Source organism: Ursus americanus, chromosome 22 (assembly GCF_024610735.1).
Source record: "Ursus americanus isolate L20-20 chromosome 22, mUrsAme1.1.p, whole genome shotgun sequence".
NCBI lineage: Eukaryota > Metazoa > Chordata > Mammalia > Carnivora > Ursidae > Ursus > Ursus americanus.
The window spans coordinates 38,053,682-38,073,438 of record NC_142148.1 but is presented as its reverse complement, the minus strand read 5'-3'; the positions used below and the strand labels follow the sequence as shown (position 1 = coordinate 38,073,438).

Below are 19,757 nucleotides of genomic sequence, written 5' to 3'. Positions count from 1 at the left end.
CTGAAAGTTTATACCTTTTACCAGATTCTCCCAATTTTTTAACCCACCAATGGCAACCTCCATTCCACTCTCTGTTTCTATCCGTTTGACTTTTTTTTTTTTCCCCTTCTTTAGAGTCCCCATATAAGTGACCCTATGCAGTATTTGTCTTTCTCTGTCTGGCTTATTTCACTTAACACAATCGCCTCCAGGTTGATCCATGGTGTCACAAATGGCAGAATTCCCTTCTTTTTTAAAGCGGAATAATATTCCATTTATAAATTATATATCTTCTTTATATACTCCCACATATATAAAATATAAATATATTTTATCTCATTTATCATATATTTACATTTTATCCCATTTTATATATAATATATAACACATTTTCTTCATCCATTCATCCATCAATAAATAGTTAGGTTGGGGTGTCTGGGTGGCTCAGTCAGTTGTCTGACTCTTGATTTCAGCTCAGGTCATTATCTCAGGATCCTGAGATCAAGCCCTATGTTGGGCTCCTCGCTTGGAACAGAGTTGGCTTGGATTTCTCCCCCTTCTTCCTCTGCCCCTCCCCACCCACTCAAGCTCACATGTGTGCTCTCTCTCAAATAAAATCTTTTCAAAAAATTAAAAAATAAACACTTAGGTTGTTTGGCTATTGTGACAATTTCATTTCTCAATTATACCTCAACAAACCTGAAAAGAAGGATATTCTAAAGACACTCTTAAAAAAAATTTTTTTTTGTATAGACATTTCTCCAAAGAAGATATACCAATAGCTAGTAAGCACATGAAAAGATGCTTATCATCATCCTTAGTCATTTGGGAAATACCACTTAAAACTACAATAACATACCACTTCACTAGGAGGGTTTTAATTTTTAATAAAAATGCAAAATTATAAGTGTTGGCAAGGATGTAGAAAAAGCGGACCCTTCATACACTGCTGGCGGGAATGTAAAATTTTGTAACTACAGTGGAAAACAGGTTGGACATTCCTCACAAAGTTAAACAAAGAGTTACCATACAACACAGCAATTCCACTCCTCTGTTTTCTCTAATTTTCGTTAATTTGTTTTGTTAATAAATTTGTTATTCTGTCACTTCTTGACTATATTATTACCAAAGTAGAATAAAGATGAGGAAAGTTTTTACTAAGTACTGATTTTTTGCTTTCTTCATGAGCTACAATTCACATACCACAAAATTCACCCTTTTAACATGTACATTTTAGTGGTTTATAGTATATTCATAAAGTTGTATAACTTCATCACTTCCAGAACCAAGAGAATCAAAAACATGTATTCACACAAAAACTTGCACATAAATGGTCATAGAAGAATTATTCATAATAGCCAATAAGTGGAGATAACCAAAACATCAATCAACTGATGAATCAATAAACAATTTGGGTATACATATACAGTAGAATATTATTTGGCCATAAAAAGAAATAAAGGAGATGGGAAATGAGTAAAGGTGGTCAAAAAGTACAAACTTCTAGTTACACTATAAAGTTCTGGGGATATAATGAACAGCACAGTGACTGTAGTTAACAATACTATATTGCATACTTGAAAGTTGCAAGAGAATAGATCTTAAAAGTCCTCACCACAAGTAAAAAAACTTGTAATTTTGTAGGGTGACAGATGTTAGCTAAACTTACATGACAATCATTTCACAATACATACACATAGCAAATTATTATGTTGTGTGCCTTAAACTAATACAGAATTATCACTTATATCTCAATAAAACTGGGGGGGGAAATAAAGTATGGATACATGCTACAATGTGGATGAACCCTGAAAACATTAATGCTAAACAAAAGAAGCTAGACACAAAAGACTGCACACTGTATAATTCTATTGATGTGAAATGTTCAGAATAAGCATATCCATGGAGACAGAGAGTAGATCAGTGGTTGCTAAGAGCTGGGAAATGAGGAATGGGAAGGTACAGGTAAAAGGTGCAGGATTTCTTTTCAGGTGATAAAAGTGTTCTGGAATTATACAGGTAATCATTGTACAATATGGTGAATATACTAAAAACTACTAAAATGTATACTTTAAAACAGTAAATTTGTGAGTCGGTAAATTATATGGCAATTTTTAAAAATATGAAGAAAAGCAAAGTAATCAGAACCTAACAAAAAGTTTCTTCATCATTTTCTTTACCTTAATAATCACATAGTCAAGAAATGGCAAAATAACCAATTAAAGAAATCAATTAACAGAATTTTAGAATGAAAGAGAAAGATAATCTTTCTCTATAAATTTTCAGATGGAAAATATGTGATTCACCTAAGCCAAAATATGGTTAACACAATATCCATTCCAAATTACTAGTCTGTTTTACAGTACATATATGAAATAATTTTAACATAACATTGGCCACTTGATTTACGCTGCAAATTCTATGCATAATCTCTAATATTCAAGCAATTTATCATTACTCCTTTAAGAAGCAGCAGAAATTAAAATGGCACTTCTACTCTGTTACTAACCTCCACATTCATATGAAAGCCAGTAAAATTTTAAGCCAGCATAAACAAGAAAATAATAAACAAAGGGAAATAATGAAATATTAATTACTTCAACATTTACTTTTCTGTGGCAGTTTTATTGCTTCATAATTATTCTTAGACTGAAAAGAGATAATCAAGAGCCTGAACAATACCTCAGGCAATTTTAATAACCTGTATACATTATATACTTATATTAATTTAATGTTTATATAATATATATACACTTATAATACTTAAATATTAAACATACTTATTTCTTAAAACTGCAACAAAGAAACAAAAGGAGATGAAAACCTCAGCAGTTGTAAGCTTTATCATACCAGTGAGTACTATATTTCAGTTTAACCAAGTGGCCAGTTTGGGAATCATAGCCCAATGCTCTCAAAATAGTATATCAGCGAGAGTAAACCTGGAATGTATCCAAAAACATTTCCATAATGAACCAGAAATTTGTCTTCCAAAACATGCTCTCTGCATTAAACCTGTGGGGGTCATATGTTCTGATTCAAGTGGTAAGAATTCAGTTACAATAAGTAGTCATTCTCCATCTTTGTTTTTTCCTTACTAGGACTACTGCTTACCTGTCCTGTAATACTCAATAATAGTCTAAAAAAGCAGACATTAAATTTCTAATTTGATTCATAGAGACAGAAACCAAAATAGTGTCTTCCAACCACATCTGACCAGAAGGGCTGGTGACAACTCCTGGAAGCAGTATAGCCCAGCAGTGCTCAAGGTGAGAGGCAGGCAGGCAAAGCTGATCACCTCCAGAGCAAAGCCAGTACCAGGCATGGCGCATTCCCATGGTATACACAGGCTGGGTAGTTAACTCATAGCCAAGGCAAAGGGTAGCTCCCAGCCTCCAACTAGAACCTATTCGGGAAATTGAGAGTAGCTAGAGCAGGATAGGGAGATGCCTCTCAGGTAAGGGAGCTGTTAAATAGTCCCACCTGCTGTGAAGAGTGTCTTTTGACTCTGTATAACCAGAAGGGATGGTGACAACTCTTGGAAGTTATGGGGCATAGTGGCACTTGAGCCAGAGGTGGATAGGCAGAGCTAATAGTTGGCAGAGCAAAGACAATGAGCCAGTTCAGTCAGGGAACTTGGAGTGTGAGTTAGTTTAAGTTAAGACAACAGTTTTACCAGCTTTAGAGCTGCTTCTCCCACTGCGCCTGGGCAGGTGGTAGTCCTGCTCATCACTCAATACAGACTTCAGCCTGTCAACCCAACCAGAGCTCCTGGTAAGCTGCATAGCCATTCAACAGCCCTATATACAGCAGCATTTACAGTTTGTTATCACCAGACCTGCCTTATAAGAAATGCTAACTGCAGTTCTTTGAAGTAGAACTCTAAAATGGAAGTTAAAGAATGCTAATTAACATCATAAAAACATTAAAAGGTAGTGTAAATCTCACTGGTAATGGTAAATATATAGTCATAGTTAGATTCTGCAATATGGTAATAGTGGTGCATAATTCACTTACAACTCTAGTTTAAAAAGCTAAAAAAAAAAAAAGTAACCATAACTATCATAATCTGGTATTAGTTACACAACATAAACAACATGTAAATTGTAACAGCAATAACCTAAAACGTAAGGAAGAGGAGAAGTAAAACTGTAAAGTTTATTAATTCTATCAAAAGTATCAGTTTAAAGTAGGGTATAATAACTTTAAGATATTTTATAAAAGCCTCATGGTAATGACAAGGGAAAATCCTATACTAATTATACAAAAGAACATAAGTCAAAGCATACTGATACCAAAACACACACACACAAGATAGTAGGATAAAAAAACAAGGAACAATATATCTATAAAACAACAACAACAAAAATTAACAAAATAGCAAGAGTAACTTCTTAGCTATCAAAAATTACATAAAATGTAAATGGATTAAATTCTCCCCAAAAAAGACATAGACGACATAATGGATAAGAAAAATAAGATAGCACAATATGCCATCTAAAAGAGAATCACTTTAGGCTTAAAGACATACATAGACTGACAGTGAAGGGACATAAAAAGACATTTCAAGCAAATGGTAACCAAAAAAAGCAGGGATAGCTATACTTAAGTCAGACAAAATGGACTTTAAACTAAAAATGGTAAAAGGAGACAAAGAAGGCCATAACATAATGATTAAAGGGTCAGTATATCAAGAAGATATAACAATTGTAAATACTTACGTGACCAATATTGGAGCACCTAAATATATAAAGCAAAACAGAAATAAAAGAAGAAATAAACAGTAATACAGTAACAGTTAACACCTCATTGTTAACAATGGATAAATCATCCAGGGAATGAATCAGGAAACAGTGAATTTGAACACCACGATAGGCCAAATGAACCTAACAGATATTCACAAAACATTCTATCCAACAAGAGAATAGACATTCTTCTCAAGAACACATGGAACATTTATTAGGACAGACCATATGTTAGCCCACAAAATAAGTCTCAGTAAATTCAGGAAGACTGAAATCATTACAAGTATCTCTCACCACAATGGCATGAAACCAGAACTAAAAAACAAGGAAAAATACAAAATTCACAACCATGTGGAAATCAAACAACACTCTCCCGTGCAATCAATAAATCAAAGAAGAAATTAAAGAGGAAACATAAACGTTTTTTGAGACAAACAAAAATGAAAACCAAACATACCGGAATTTGTGGGATGCAGCAAAAGCAGCTAAGAAGAAAGTTCATAGCAATAAACACCTACAAGAAACAGGCAAGAAACATCCCAAATAAACAACCTAACTCTACATTGTATGGAACCAGGAAAAGAAGAACGGAGCCCAACATTAGCAGAAGAAAGGAAATAACAGAGATTAGATCAGAAATAAATGAAATTGAGAAGAGAAAAACTATAGAAAATGTCACCCAAACTAAGAGTTGAGTCTTTGAAAAGTTAAATAAAATTGACAAACTCTTAGACTAATCAAGGAAAAAAAAAGGACCTGAATTAACAAAATTATAAATGGCAAAAAAGATATTACAAAGGATAAGAGGCTACTATGAACAACTATATATCAACAAACTGGACAATCTAAAAGAAATGGAAAAATTCTTAGAAACCTACAGCTCACCAAGACTGAATCAGGAAGAAACTGAAAATCTGAATAGACTAATACTAGTGAAGAGATTGAATCAGTAATCAAAAATCTCCTGAAAAAGTAAAGTGAGGACAAGATGGCTTCACTGGTGAATTATAACAAACATTTAAAGAAGAATTAACAACTATCCTCAAACTGTTCAAGAAAGTTGAACAGGAGGGAATATTTCCAAATTCATTTTTTAAGTCTAACATTATCCTGATACCAAAACTAACAGAAAAGAAAACTATAAGCCAATATCTCTGATGAATATAGATATAAAAATTCTCAATAAAATACTAGCAAACCAAATTCAGGAACACATTAAAAGGATCGTTTGTGGGGCACCTGGACAGCTCAGCCAATAAAACGTGCAACTCTTGATCTCGGGGTCATAAGTTCAAGTCCCACATTGGACATATAGCTTACTTATAAAAATAAAAAAAAAGGATCATTTGCCATGATCCAGTGGGATTTATTTCAGGGATACAAGGATGGTTCAACTTATGCAAACCAGTCAATGTAATATATCACATTAACAGAATGAAAGAATCATATGTTCATCTCAATAGATGAAGAAAAAGCATTTGACAAAATTCAACATTCATTCATGATAAAAACTCTTAAATTGTCATAGAATGAACATATCTCAATAATAAAAGCCATATGTGGCAAGCCCCAAACTAACATATTCAATGGTGAAAGGTTGAAAAGATTTTCCTCTAAGATCAGGAACAAGACAAGAGTGCCCCAACCTCATAACTCCTATTCAACACAGTACTAGAAGTTCTAACTAGAGCAGTCAGGTAAGAAAAACAAATAGTATCAAAATTGGGAAGGAAAAAATAAAATGGTCTCTATTTACAGATGACATGATTTTATATATACAAATCCTAAAAACTCAAACAAACAACTGTTAGATCTAATCAGTGAATTCAGTAACGTTGCAGAATACAAAATTAAAAACAGAATTTGAAGACATTTCAGTCAGAAATAGAAACCAGTCATGCTAAGCATAGCAAAGTGCAATGGATGAACTCAGACTCAAGCCAAACAACATGAGAAGGCATATAAGGTCAAGCTACATAATCTATTTCTCAATTTCTTCATATACAAATGTAAATAATATTAATGCCTAATTGGTCACTATAAGGATCATTGTAAAGCCCTTCAAACAGTGTCTAATACACAATAGGTGCTATATATGTAGTTACAATTCCAGATGAGGAAAAAAATACATTTCTGACATGTTCAATATATACTAAATTAGGCATGGTTTTGGAAGTACAGTTGACCCTTCCACATGGTTTTGAATTGCACAGTTCCACCTATTTTTGAAAAATACAGTATAGTACTGCAAATGTATTTTCTCTTCTTTATTGGTTTTTCTAACATTTTTCTTTTCTCTAGCTTACTTTGTGGTAAGAATATAATATATATAATACATATAACATAGAAAATATGTGTCAGTCAACTATTGATGTTATTGGTAAGGCTTCCAGTCAACAGTAGGAAATTAGTATTAAAGTTTTTGGGGGAATCAAAAGTTATATGCATATTTTTGAATGCGTTAGGGGATCAACACCCCTAACCTTCACATTGTTCAAGGGTCAACTGTACAAAGGAAGGTAACTGCTCCACCAAGAATGGGACAAACAAAATGGAAGAAGAGTTTGAGTCTAAGAGATTTAGATAGAACAAAGGACTTCTTAAACTTGAATGTTGTTAATTGTTGGAATATGTGGTACAAGAAGACTATCTTTCATATAGGTGTTTAAAACAGAGTAGATCCCTATCTATTCAGAATGATTTAAGTAAGATCCTGCCAAAATAGCAGAAATGGGATTCTAGAGACCATTATGGGTTTCAAGTATTAAAACCCATAAAAATAGAAATAAGAAAATGTTTAGGAAATTCAAATGCAGATTTTCTTTCCTAAAAAAGACTCTGTAGCCCTACTGGTTTTTTGTTTTGTTTTTTGTTTTTGTTTTGTTTTGTTCTGGTTTGGTTTTTTTGCAGCACCACTGTCAACCAGTCTTGAAGTTTCTCTCCATTTATGAGTTACTGGGCACTGCCCTCATCCTCAGCCAGGTCAAATCAGAGCTTCATAAGCCACAGTCTGACATCTGTTAATGATCTCTAGGGGAACCCAAAAAGAGGTGATGGCAGGGATAGTACTTAACTTCCTTCCCTCCTGTATGTACAAGCCACTCTCTCATCCAGAGGTAGAAGTCATTCCTTAATGACTTTTGTTTTGGTTGGCCTATGACCACTTTGACATGGAACATGAAAGAAGGGATGTTTGGGGATTTCTGAGTCTAGATGTTAAGACTATATTGTAGCTTCTGCTCTTCATTCTTGGAGTCCAGAGCCATTATGTAAGAAATACAGACCACCTTGTTGGGGAGAGAAGAAATCACTGCAGAAGCCCTTCAAGACTGCAGGAAGAAGAGGCCTAGCCTCTTCTCTACATCAAAGTCAAGCCTCCAAAATATCCCAGCCTAGTAGTCCTCTGATGACAATCATAAAAAAAGAAAATGCCCAGCTGGGTCAAACAACCACAAAAGGGAGGAAAAATGGTTATTGTTGATTTTTTAATATTTTAAATTTTGAAATAATTTTAGATTTACAGTATTTCAAAATTAATACAGAGAGCTCATGTATCCTTCATACTCACCTTCCCCTAATGTTAACAACTTACATAACCATAGTACAACTATCCAATCCAGGAAATTAACATTGGTACAATATTATTGACTAAACTACAGACCTTATTAAAATTTCAACAGTTTTCTTCCTAATGTCCTTTTCCTATTCTAGTATTCAATATGGGATCCCATACTGCATCTCCTTCGTTTCCTTCAAACTATGACTATTCCACAGTTTGTCTTTATGAACTTGACATTTTTTTTGTAACAACTAGTCTTTTATTTTATAGAATATCTTTTCATTTTGGCTTGTTGATGTTTTTTCAAGATTAAATTGACATAATATTTTTGGCAAGATTACACAAAACTAATATTGTATCCTTCTCACCGTATCACAGCAGGGGTACATGACATTGGTACATGTCTTTTTGCTGATTGTATTAACTTTAATCACTTGGTTAAGGTGATTACTAGGTTGGGGCGCCTGGGTGGCTCAGTGGGGCGCCTGGGTGGCTCAGTCATTTAAACGACTGGCTTCGGCTCAGGTCATGATCCCGGAGTCACTGGATCAAGTCCCGCATCGGGCTCCCTGCTCAGTGGGGAGTCTGCTTCTCCCTCTGACCCTCCACTCTCTCATGCTCTCTCTCTCCCTCTCAAATAAATAAATAAAATCTTTAAAAAAAAAAAAAGGTGATTACTAGGTTTCTCCACAGTAACATTACTATTTTCTCCTCCATAATTGATAAATATCTTGGGACTTTGAGACTGCAAACATCTCATTTCTTCTCAAATTTTTGCCTACTGATTTTGCCCATTCTTTGGTGGATCTTGCCTGCAAGTTATTACTGTGGTATTGGTCTAAAGTGGTGTTATATTTCCTTCATTCCTTCCACATTAATTGGAATTCCTTGTAAGGAAAAGCTGTCCCTTCTTCATTTCTTCAATTATCTATGGAGATCAGTATGGATATTCAGTTTAACCTATGAGTTATACTCTGATACCATCATTATTTGTTTTGTTTCTCAAATTGCTCCAGCTTTGGGTATTAGGAACTCCTTCACATTGACTCTTGTGTTCTTTTGACTATTCCCTATCCCACCACAAGTTCTGGGATCATATGTATTTTCTCTACTTCAGCCCTGGAATGTACCACTTCTCCTAAGAACTCTAGTTCCTTTCACTGAAGAATGGTATTTAAAAACCAAGATCTGTCAGGGCACCTGAGTGGCTCAGTCAGTTAAATGTCCAACTCTTGATTTTGGCTCAGGTCATGATCTCAGGGTCAAGAGATCAAACTCCACATCCAGCTCTGCACTAAGTGTGAAGCCTGCTTAAGATTCTCTCTCCCTCTTTCTCTGCCCCGCCCCACCCTTGCTCACACTCTCTCTCTAAAAAAATAAAAAATAAAAAACAAGATTTGTTATTAGGTATGCTCACTACTACTGAGGTGTCATTGCTCCAAGGCCCTGTCAGTGAACAGTTTTAAGAAGCTATATATGTATGTATACTGACCCATGCATATACACACATAGTTATTTCTATATGTGTGTAGATATAGATAGGTAAACATGTAGAGACAGAGACAGATATACATAACTAAGTTCATACCGAAAACTCTGATTTCAATTTATTACAAGTTTCATTATAGCCTTCCCCTTTCCTTATTTGTTACTTCCTTCTCTGATAGTAAGAAACCTGGTTCTTTTTATCTACAATACATTTACTCATTTGTTCAATCCTAAAACACTTACTGAATTTTAACCCATACCTCTGAAAAAAAAAAAAAAACACTGAATGGTTAACCCATATCTCTGAAAAACCATACCTCATAAACAGGATGCAATATTCATATATTCTAGTCAAAATACGATTTGCCAAAGTTACTTAGATCATCAGTTCTTTTGGTTCCCATCATGTTCAATATGGTTATGTTATTCATCTGTGATAAAATTAGGTTCAATGGTAACAATGTGTATTCACTTGGGTAACCTTGCCCTCAATTCTGGTAGATTTCAATGACTTCTTTTATTTGATATGTAAAACATTACTCTGATTCTAAGAGTCAAATTTATACAAAAAAAAAAAAATGATCTCACTTCTACCTACCACCGATAGACAACTAATTATTCAGATTGTGATTATCACTCCTGTATTTCTTTTGCACAAATGAACACAAATATATTTTTATATCTCCTTTCTTAATGACAGCACCCTATATATTTTTTTTAATTTTCTTGTAACAATATATACTATAAATAACTCCAAGTAAGTTCGTAGATACCTTCATCACAACTTTTTACAGTTGCATAATATTCTATGGAATTAATACGGGATATAGCATAATTTATTCAACCATTCTCTTATGTATGGACATTCAGGTTATTTTCAATATTTTATAATTACAGATAATGCTGTAGTAAATAACCTCATAAATATACATTTTCATATTTTTTGGAGGATATCATCATAGGTTCTTATGAGTAGAACCACTTGGTCAAAAAATAAATATGTAGTTTTGTTAGGTATTACCAAATTTCCTTTCAGAGGATTTTATTGGTTTGAATTCTTACTAGCAATATAAGAGAGTGACTGTTTCCCTTCAGCCTCCCTGACAAAATACTTTTTAAAATATTTTTTTTGTCACTGTAAAATGTGAGAAATGATATTTTAGTGCCATTTTAAGTTATATTTCTCCAATTTGAGTGAGTTTGAATGTTTTTTTCATATGTTTATCATATATTCATGTTTGCTTTTTTGTGAATTACTCATGTCTTTTTCCTACTTTTCTATAGAATGTTTGGGCTTTTTTTCCTCCATTTTTAGGAGTTCTTTGTATAAATGGAAAGATATCATACTTATGGATTCAAATAATTGATACTGTTAAAATGTCCATACTACGCAAAGCAATCTACAGATTCCAGGAAATCCCTACCAAAATATCAATAGTATTTTTCACAGAACTAGAACAAATAATCCTAAAACTTGTATGGATTCACAGAAAACCCTGAACAGCCAACACAATCTTCAGAAAGAAGAACAAGGCTGGAGGCATCACAATCCCAGATTTCAAGATATACTGCAAAGCTGTGGTACTCAAAATAGTATGGTGCAGCACAAAAATAGACAGATCAATGGAACAGGATAGAGCTCAGAAATAAACCCACGTTTATATGGCCAATTATTATACGACAAAGAAGGCAAGAATATACAATGGGGAAAAGACCCACTTCAATTAATGGGTGTTGGGAAAACTGGATATCTACATGCAAAAGAATTAAACTGAACTATCATCTTACACCATACACAAAAATAAAAATAAACAAATTCAAAAAGCAGTAAAGAACTAAATGTGGGATCTGATACTATACAACTCCTAAAGGAAAACACTAGCAATAATGTCTTGGATATCAGCCTTAGCAACATTTTTCTGGATAGGTCTCCTAAAGAAAGGGAAACAAAAGCAAAAATAAACTATTGGAAATACACCAAAATAAAAATCATATGTACAGAGAAGGAAACTACCAACGAAACAAAAAGGCAACCCACTGAATAGGAGAAGATATTTGCAAATGACAGATCGGGTAAGTATCCAAAATATATAAAGAACTTATACAACTAAACACACACACACACACACACCAATCAAAATATGGGCAGAGGACCTGAATGGACTTTTTCTAAAAAAGACATAGAGATGGCCAACAGACACATGAAAAGATGCTCAACATCACTAATCATCAGGGAAATGCAAAAACCACAATGAGATATCACCTCACATTAATCAAAAGGGCTAGTATCAAAAAGACAAGAAATAACAAGTGTTAACAAGGATGTAGAGAAAAGGGAACCCTTATGTACTGCTGGTGGAAATATAAATTAGCACAACCACTGTGGAAAATGAGATGGAGGCTCCTCAAAAAATTAAAAATAGAAATACCATATGATCTAGCAATCTACTACTGGGTATTCACCCAAAGAAAGCAAAAACATTAATTCAAAAACATACGCACCCCTATATTTACTGCGGCATTATTTACAATAGCCAAGATAGGGAAACAACCTAAGTGTCCATCAATAGATGAATCGATAAAGAAGACATGGCATGTATTATATAACATTATATAAATTATACACACATTATATATATAGTTCTATAATTACATATCTCATATATATATAAATGGAATATTACTCAGCCATAAAAAGAATGGGATCATGCCATTTGTGACAATATGAATGGACCTAGAAAGTATCATCCTAAGTGAAATAAATGAGATGGAAAAAGGCAAATACTATATGATTTCACATATATGTAGAACCTAAAAAACAAATGAACAAACAAAAACCAGAAACAACTCATAAGTACAGAGAACAAACTGGTGGTTGCCAGAGGGGAGAAGGGTAGGGGAATAGGCAAAATAGGGGAAGAGGATTCAGAGGTACAAACTTCTAGCAATAAAATAAATAAATTCTGGGGGTGCAAAGTACAGCACAGGGAATATAATGAGTAATATAATAATGTTGTATGGTGACAGATGGTAAATACACTTACTGTGGTGAGCTCTGCATATGTATAGAATTCTTGAATCACTATGTTGTACACCTGAAACTAATATAACACTGTATGTCAAATACATGAATAATAATTTAAAGAGTTCTTTGTGTATTAGAGATATTATCTTTTGTCTGTGTAGATGTTACAAATATTTTTTTATACTTTGTTGTCTTTTCACTTTATTTATGGTGTTCTTAGCCACACAATTTAAAAAAATCATGTAGCCAAATTTATCAATCTTTTATCACCTATATTTTGAGTCAGAGTGAAAGGTTAAATAAGAATGTACTCATGTTTCCATCTACTGCATGGTTTAATTTTTTTACATTTAGATACCAAATCCAGTATCTTTGAGTATAAGACATGGTATAAAATAACTTTTTCCAAATGGCCACTCAACCATTGAAGAACATTTATTTAAAAGTCTAGCTTTATCCTAGCCATTTGAGATGCTATATCATATACCAAATTTTCATATGTATTTGGATTAATTCTGGACATTCTCTTCCAGTCCATTGCTCTATCTATTCACATGTGAGTACGACAATGCTTTAATCATAGAGGCCATCTAATATTCTAGCATGTTTTAATGTCAGGTAGGGCTAGTCATCCTTTTTTTTTTCTTTTTCAGTGTTTTACTGGCTATTGTTACATATTTGTATGAACTTCAGCATCAACTTATATAGTTCCACAAAGTGAATTGTTGATACATTTGTTAGGACTCCTTTAACTTTGTCTATCAATAAATAGAGAACTGTCATTTTTATAATGTTGACTGTTGGTACAAGAAGAGGGGAAGTCTTTCCATTTTTCCAACTCTACTCGTGTTTCAGGAATGTTTGAATTTTTTTTCTAGTACAGCTTATACACATCTCTCATTAAATTTATTCTTAAGAACTTAATCTTAGTTGCTATTTAACTTGTTATTTCCTTAAGCTACTAAGTTTGAGGTGGTTTCTCATACAGCAATAGATAATCAAAGCAGATGAATTATCAAAAAACCACCATCACCAGCAGAAAATCAAGTCAGAAGTAAGACTACATTATTTTGAGGATAAATGATGGATGGGAATTAGTCCTCATAAACAAGATAATACCAAAGAGCATATTTCTGCTTATATTCAAAGGCATTTTTTTTATATTATGGTAGTCACCATACAGTACATCATTAGTTTTTGATGCAGTGTTCCATGATTCATTGTTTACGTACAACACCCAGTGCTCCATGCAGTATGTGCCCTCCTTAATACCCATCACTGGGCTAACCTATCCCCCCACCTCCCTCCCCTCTAAAACCCTCAGGTTGTTTCCCCGGAGTCCATAGTCTCTCATGGTTCTCAGAGTCTCTCATGCCTTTAAAAAAAAGGGAATTTTTTAAATAAAGAAAGTTTAAATTGCACATCACTTCTTAGGTTTAAAATGGAAAATTTAATACTATAGAAACAACATAAATGCCAGTTAATTTTTTCAAACCATTTGGGTAAAGGGGTAAATATGAGAGAAAAGAAACCCCAGAGGACAGTCAGCTTGTTGTTTGATATTACAATAGTAAAATTATAAGTGAAGCATTAGACAAGTACTTTCACATCTATTCTAAAATTGCCGGATGTTAGCAACTCCAGAGATAACATTCCACTTTATGTATCTGCAGAAGTTACATGAAAGGTCACCACCTTAACTACACAAAATCATTATCATGGAAAAGTAAGTAGTAAAATAGTCACACACAATTGGTTCAAACCCTTTTACCATCTGCTGCATGTATTTTATGCATTTTAATTATTTTGGAGACTTGCAGAAGCTCCACTTTTTTAAAAATGCCTTCTGTCACTATAGGTGATCTCATAATCTTATGATTCATAGTAATCTCACAGATAAACATTTCTAATAAACCAGAGAGAGAAACAGTTTCAAGCTTGATTCACTCTGGATTCCACAGTTTAGGTGTTAGCATTGGGAAATCCATGGTCAACTCTTGCTTACAAATATGGTTAACAACTGTTAGTGATATTTACAAGAGACACCTCTCCAAATCTTCTACTAATCCTAGAAAGATAAATAGATTTGTTTGGAGTTTAGTGTCAATAACTAATTCATCAAGAATTGGGACAACAGGATAAAACCTCATTTGCCTATAAGGAATTAAGTTGGTACCTTCATCCTCCAGCTGCTCAAACACTAAAAGACCTAACAAAATGTCTCAAAGTTTGTGTAATTAAGTTTACAAGCATAATTCATAAGAGTTGTTTAAACACTCACCCAATATCCATTTTCCCTGATTTTAGGCACAGTATGAACTAGCTGTTATGAGTTTCCCTGACAGATATTTATTAGAAAAATCAAACTCAGGGCATCTGGGTGGCTCAGTTGGTTAAGCACCTGACTTTGGCTCAGGTCATGATCTCATGGTCCTAGAATCTAGCCCTGCATCAGGCTCCATGTTCAGCAGGGAGTCTGCTTGTCCCTCTGCCCCTCCCCCCACTTGTACACTTTTTCTCTCTCCTCCCTCCATTTCAAACAAATAAATAAAATCTTAAAAAGAAAAGAAAAAATATCTTTTGCTTGAGACTAACCCACTTGGGTTTTATCAGAGCCTAACCAATTTGGAGGAAGGAAAATATCCAACTCTAGCTTCCTTTAGCCTTTGTCATGCAGTAAGGGAAATGCTCAACTCCAGCCACTGCTAGCCTTCCTGTCTCACCTATGATGGAAAGAGTAGAAGTTCTTGTGAAGGTCACAGCTCAATGTAAAAGTCTCACATAAAAAATGAAACCTAATCATAAGACTATAGACTTCCCCTCTCCCCACAACTTTTAACCACATCAATACTAGGCTTTTGTATAACAACAGTGGATTATAGCTGAAAAAACAAAACAAAACAAAACAAAAACGGCAAGACCTAGATCCAACTTAAGAAGGAGTCTTTAAGGAAATCCAAAGACAAATGATATAAAAACAATGACATTAGAGGAAATTTTAGCCTCACACACCTACAGTTACAGTAAATGGTAACACAGCCTAACTCTAAGCTACATAAACATAAAACATTAAAGTCCTGTTTACCTCACTTTCTTTTACTTGATACATCATGTCTCAGTTTCAAATTAATTACAAGACATGCTAACAGGGAAAAAAGCACAGTCCAAAGACAGAAAGCATAAGAACCAGACTCAGATATGTCAGAGATTTTGGAATTATTAGACCAGGAATTTAAAATAATATAATACATTAAAAGCTATAATGAAAAAATGGGGACAACATGCAAGAACAGATAGATAATATAAGCTGAGAGATGCAAATTCTAGGAAAGAATTCTTAGAAAATGTTGGGAATAAAAAACAATATAACAGAAATGAAAAATGCCTTTGATGGGTTCATCAATATACTGGTCATGCCCAATGAAAGAATCAGTGAGGTAGAAGATGTTAGTAGAAACTTCTCAAACTAAAAAGCAAAAAGCAACAAAAAAAAAAAAAAGAAAGAAAAGATTTTTTAAGAAATAGAACAGAATATGCAAAAACTGTAGGACAATTACAAAAGGCAGAAGGACAAGAAAGAGAAAGGGAAAGACGCAGGAAGAGGAAAGAAGGAAAGGAATAAAGAAATATCTGAGATACTAATGGCTAAAAATTTTCCATAATTAATAACAGAAACCAAACCATACATCTAGGAAACTCAGAACACCAAGCAGGATATGAAAAATTTACACTAAAGGCATATCATATTCAAACTGCAGAAAATCAAAGACAAAAACAGGAAAGGAGGGAGGAAATGGGAATACCTACACTAACTGTGGCTATCCAAGACAGTATTATTTGAAAGTGGATTAGTTGGAAGCAAATGTATATTTCAAACTCTATGGCACCACCAAACTTTTTTTTTAAAAAGAAATATAATTGATATGCTAAGAGAAGAGAGAAAATGGAATCCTATAAAATGTTCAACTAAAAGCAGAGAGGCAGGAAACCAGTGAAAGACAAAAAAGGAAACAAAACAAGGGCAACAAATAGGAAATGGTTACAAAAATGTAAATGCTAAATGAATTGTATCAATAATTACTGTAATATTAATGGTCTAAATACACCAATTAAAAGACAGACTGTGAGGGTGGCTAAAAAGTCAAGACTCAACTATATGTTGACTGTAAGAAACCCACTGTAAATACAGAAACACAGATTAAAAGTAAAAAGATGGAGAAAGACACACCATGCTGACAATAATCAAAAGAAAATTTGAGTAGTTAAATTAACTTCACATAAAGCAGACTACAGAGCAAGGAAAATTATTAGGGATGAGAAGGAGTATTATAACATGACGAAGGGGTCAATTCTCCAAAAAGACAGAACACAGTCTTCAATGTATATGCATCTAACAACATAGAATCAAAATATATGAGGCAAAACTGACAGAACAGCAAGAATAGATTAATTCACTATTATAGCTGGAAACTTCCACACCCCTTTATCAGCAAATGACAGATCTAGCAGGCAGAAAATTAGTAAAAATATAGCTGAACTGAAAAGCACCAATCAAGTGGATCTAACTGACATTTATAGAATATTTCATGCAACAAAATACACATTCTTCCCAAGTGCACAGGAACATTCACTAAGACCACATTCTGTGCCATAAAATAAACCTTAAAAATTGTAAAAGAATAGAAATCATACAAGATATGCTTTCAGACTACAATGAAATTAATAACAGAGCTAGAAAATCCCCCCAAATAAACACAGATTAAACAACACACTTCTAAATATATGAGTCAATGGGATAGACCGGTGATGGGTAGTAAGGAGGGCACATATTGCATGGTGCACTGGGTGTTATACACAACTAATGAATCATCGAGCCTTACATCGAAAACCGGGGATGTACTGTATGGTGACTAACATAATATAATAAAAAATCATTATTAATAATAAATAAATAAATAAATAAATAAATAAATAAATAAATAAATGAGTCAAGTAAGTTTCAACAGAAAAATAAAAATATGTTGAACTAAATAACAAAATTACAACTATCAAAACTTCTCAGAGGCAGCAAAAAAAGTGCTTAGAAGGAAATTTATATCATTGGATGTATATAGTAGAAAAGAAGGACCCAAAACTAATCATCTAACCTTCCACTATAGTACAAAAAAAAAAAAAAAAAAAAAACACACACACACCAAAAAAACTGGTACTGTGAAAAGATCAACAAAACCAATAAACCCCTATTCAGCCACCAAGAAAAACAAAAGACACAAATACTAATATCAGAAATGAAAGATGGGGGGATCACTACTGATTCCACAGATAAAATATTAATAAGAGAGTATTATGAACAACTTTATGTCCACATACCTGATAACTGGGGGAAAAATGGACCAATTCCTTGAAACACACAATCTACCAAAATTTATACAAGAAGAAATAGACATTCTGAATAAGCCTATATTTGTAAAGAAATTGATGCAATAATTATCACCCTCAAAAACAGAAAGCACTAGTCCCAGATGGGTGTACTGGTGAATTCTACCAAATACTTAAGGGAAAAACAATACCAATTCTCTAAAAATTTTTTCCAGAACACACAATCAAAGGGAATACTGCCTAATTCATTCTATAAGGTCAACATTACCCTAATACCAAAACCAGAAAAAGATATTACAAGAAAGGAAAACTACAAATAACTCTCATGAACACAGATGTGAAAATCCTCAACAAAACATTAGCAAATTGAATCCAACAATGTATTAAAAAGAAATTGTACACTATAACCAAAGTTGGATTTATTCTGAGTATGCAGGGCTGATTCAACATTTAAAAACCAGTTAACCTAAATCCTCACATCAGCACAGTAAAGAAATCACATGATCATATTACTAGAGGCAGGAAAAGCATTTGACAAAATCCAAAACCCATTCATAATAAAAATGAAAAAAATTCTCAGAAAACTAACAGAAGGTAATTTCCTGAACTCAACAAAGAACATCTACCAAAAAGCCCTATAGTTAAGCATCATATTTAATGATGAGAAACTAGATTATTTTTCCAAGATTCATTTGAGAAAGAGTGACAGAGGGAGAGAGAATCCTCAAGCAATCTCCCCACTGAGTGCAGAGCCTCATGCAGGGCTCAACTCCAGGACCCTGAGATCACAACCTGAGCCAAAACCAAGAGTTGGTTGCTCAACCAACCAAGCCACCCAGGCACCCCACTAGATGCTTTCTTAAGATGAGAATCATGAAAATGATGTTCCATCTCACCACTCCTATTCGACATCATACTGGAAGTCCTAACTAATACAGTAAGACCAATAAAATAAAATAAAAAGTATACAAATAGGGAAGAAAGGAATATTTTTTTGTTCACAGATGACCTAATTGTCTATGTAGAAAATCCCAAAGAATCAATAACAAAAAAATTTCTAGAATAATCAGTTGTAGCAAGGTTATAGGATACAAGATTAATATATAAAAATCAATCACTTTCTGATAAACTAGCAATGAACAAGTGGAATTTGCAACTAAAACATAATACCATTCACATTAGTACATTGGCATAAAAATAAAAACAGTATAAATCTAACAAAATAGGTACAAGACATATGAGGAAAATTACAAATTTCAGATGAAATAAAAAAAGTAAATAGATATTGATGTTCATGGATAAGAGGACTCAATATTATCAAGATGTTAGTTTTTCCCAACTTGATCTACAGTTTCATTGCAATCCCAATCAAAATCTCAGTTATTTAATGGATACTGACTATAACTAATTGTAAAGTTTAGTTTATGCCAAAAGGTAAAAGACACAGAATTGTTAACACATACTCAAAAAGGAAAAAGAGAGGGTGCTGGGGTGGCTCAGTCATTAAGTGTCTGCTTTTGGCTCAGGTCATGGTCCCAGGGTCCTTGTATCAAGCCCCGCATCAGGCTCCCTGCTCAGAGGGGAG

At 33.6% G+C, this 19,757-nt stretch overlaps 1 protein-coding gene across 2 annotated transcripts in view; it reads right to left on the bottom strand.

The window, feature by feature from the left end:
* Positions 1-19,757, bottom strand: part of MACROD2 (mono-ADP ribosylhydrolase 2) — a 1,878,458-nt gene that overhangs the window by 1,722,236 nt on the left and 136,465 nt on the right. The gene's annotated exons all lie outside the window — the stretch shown is intronic.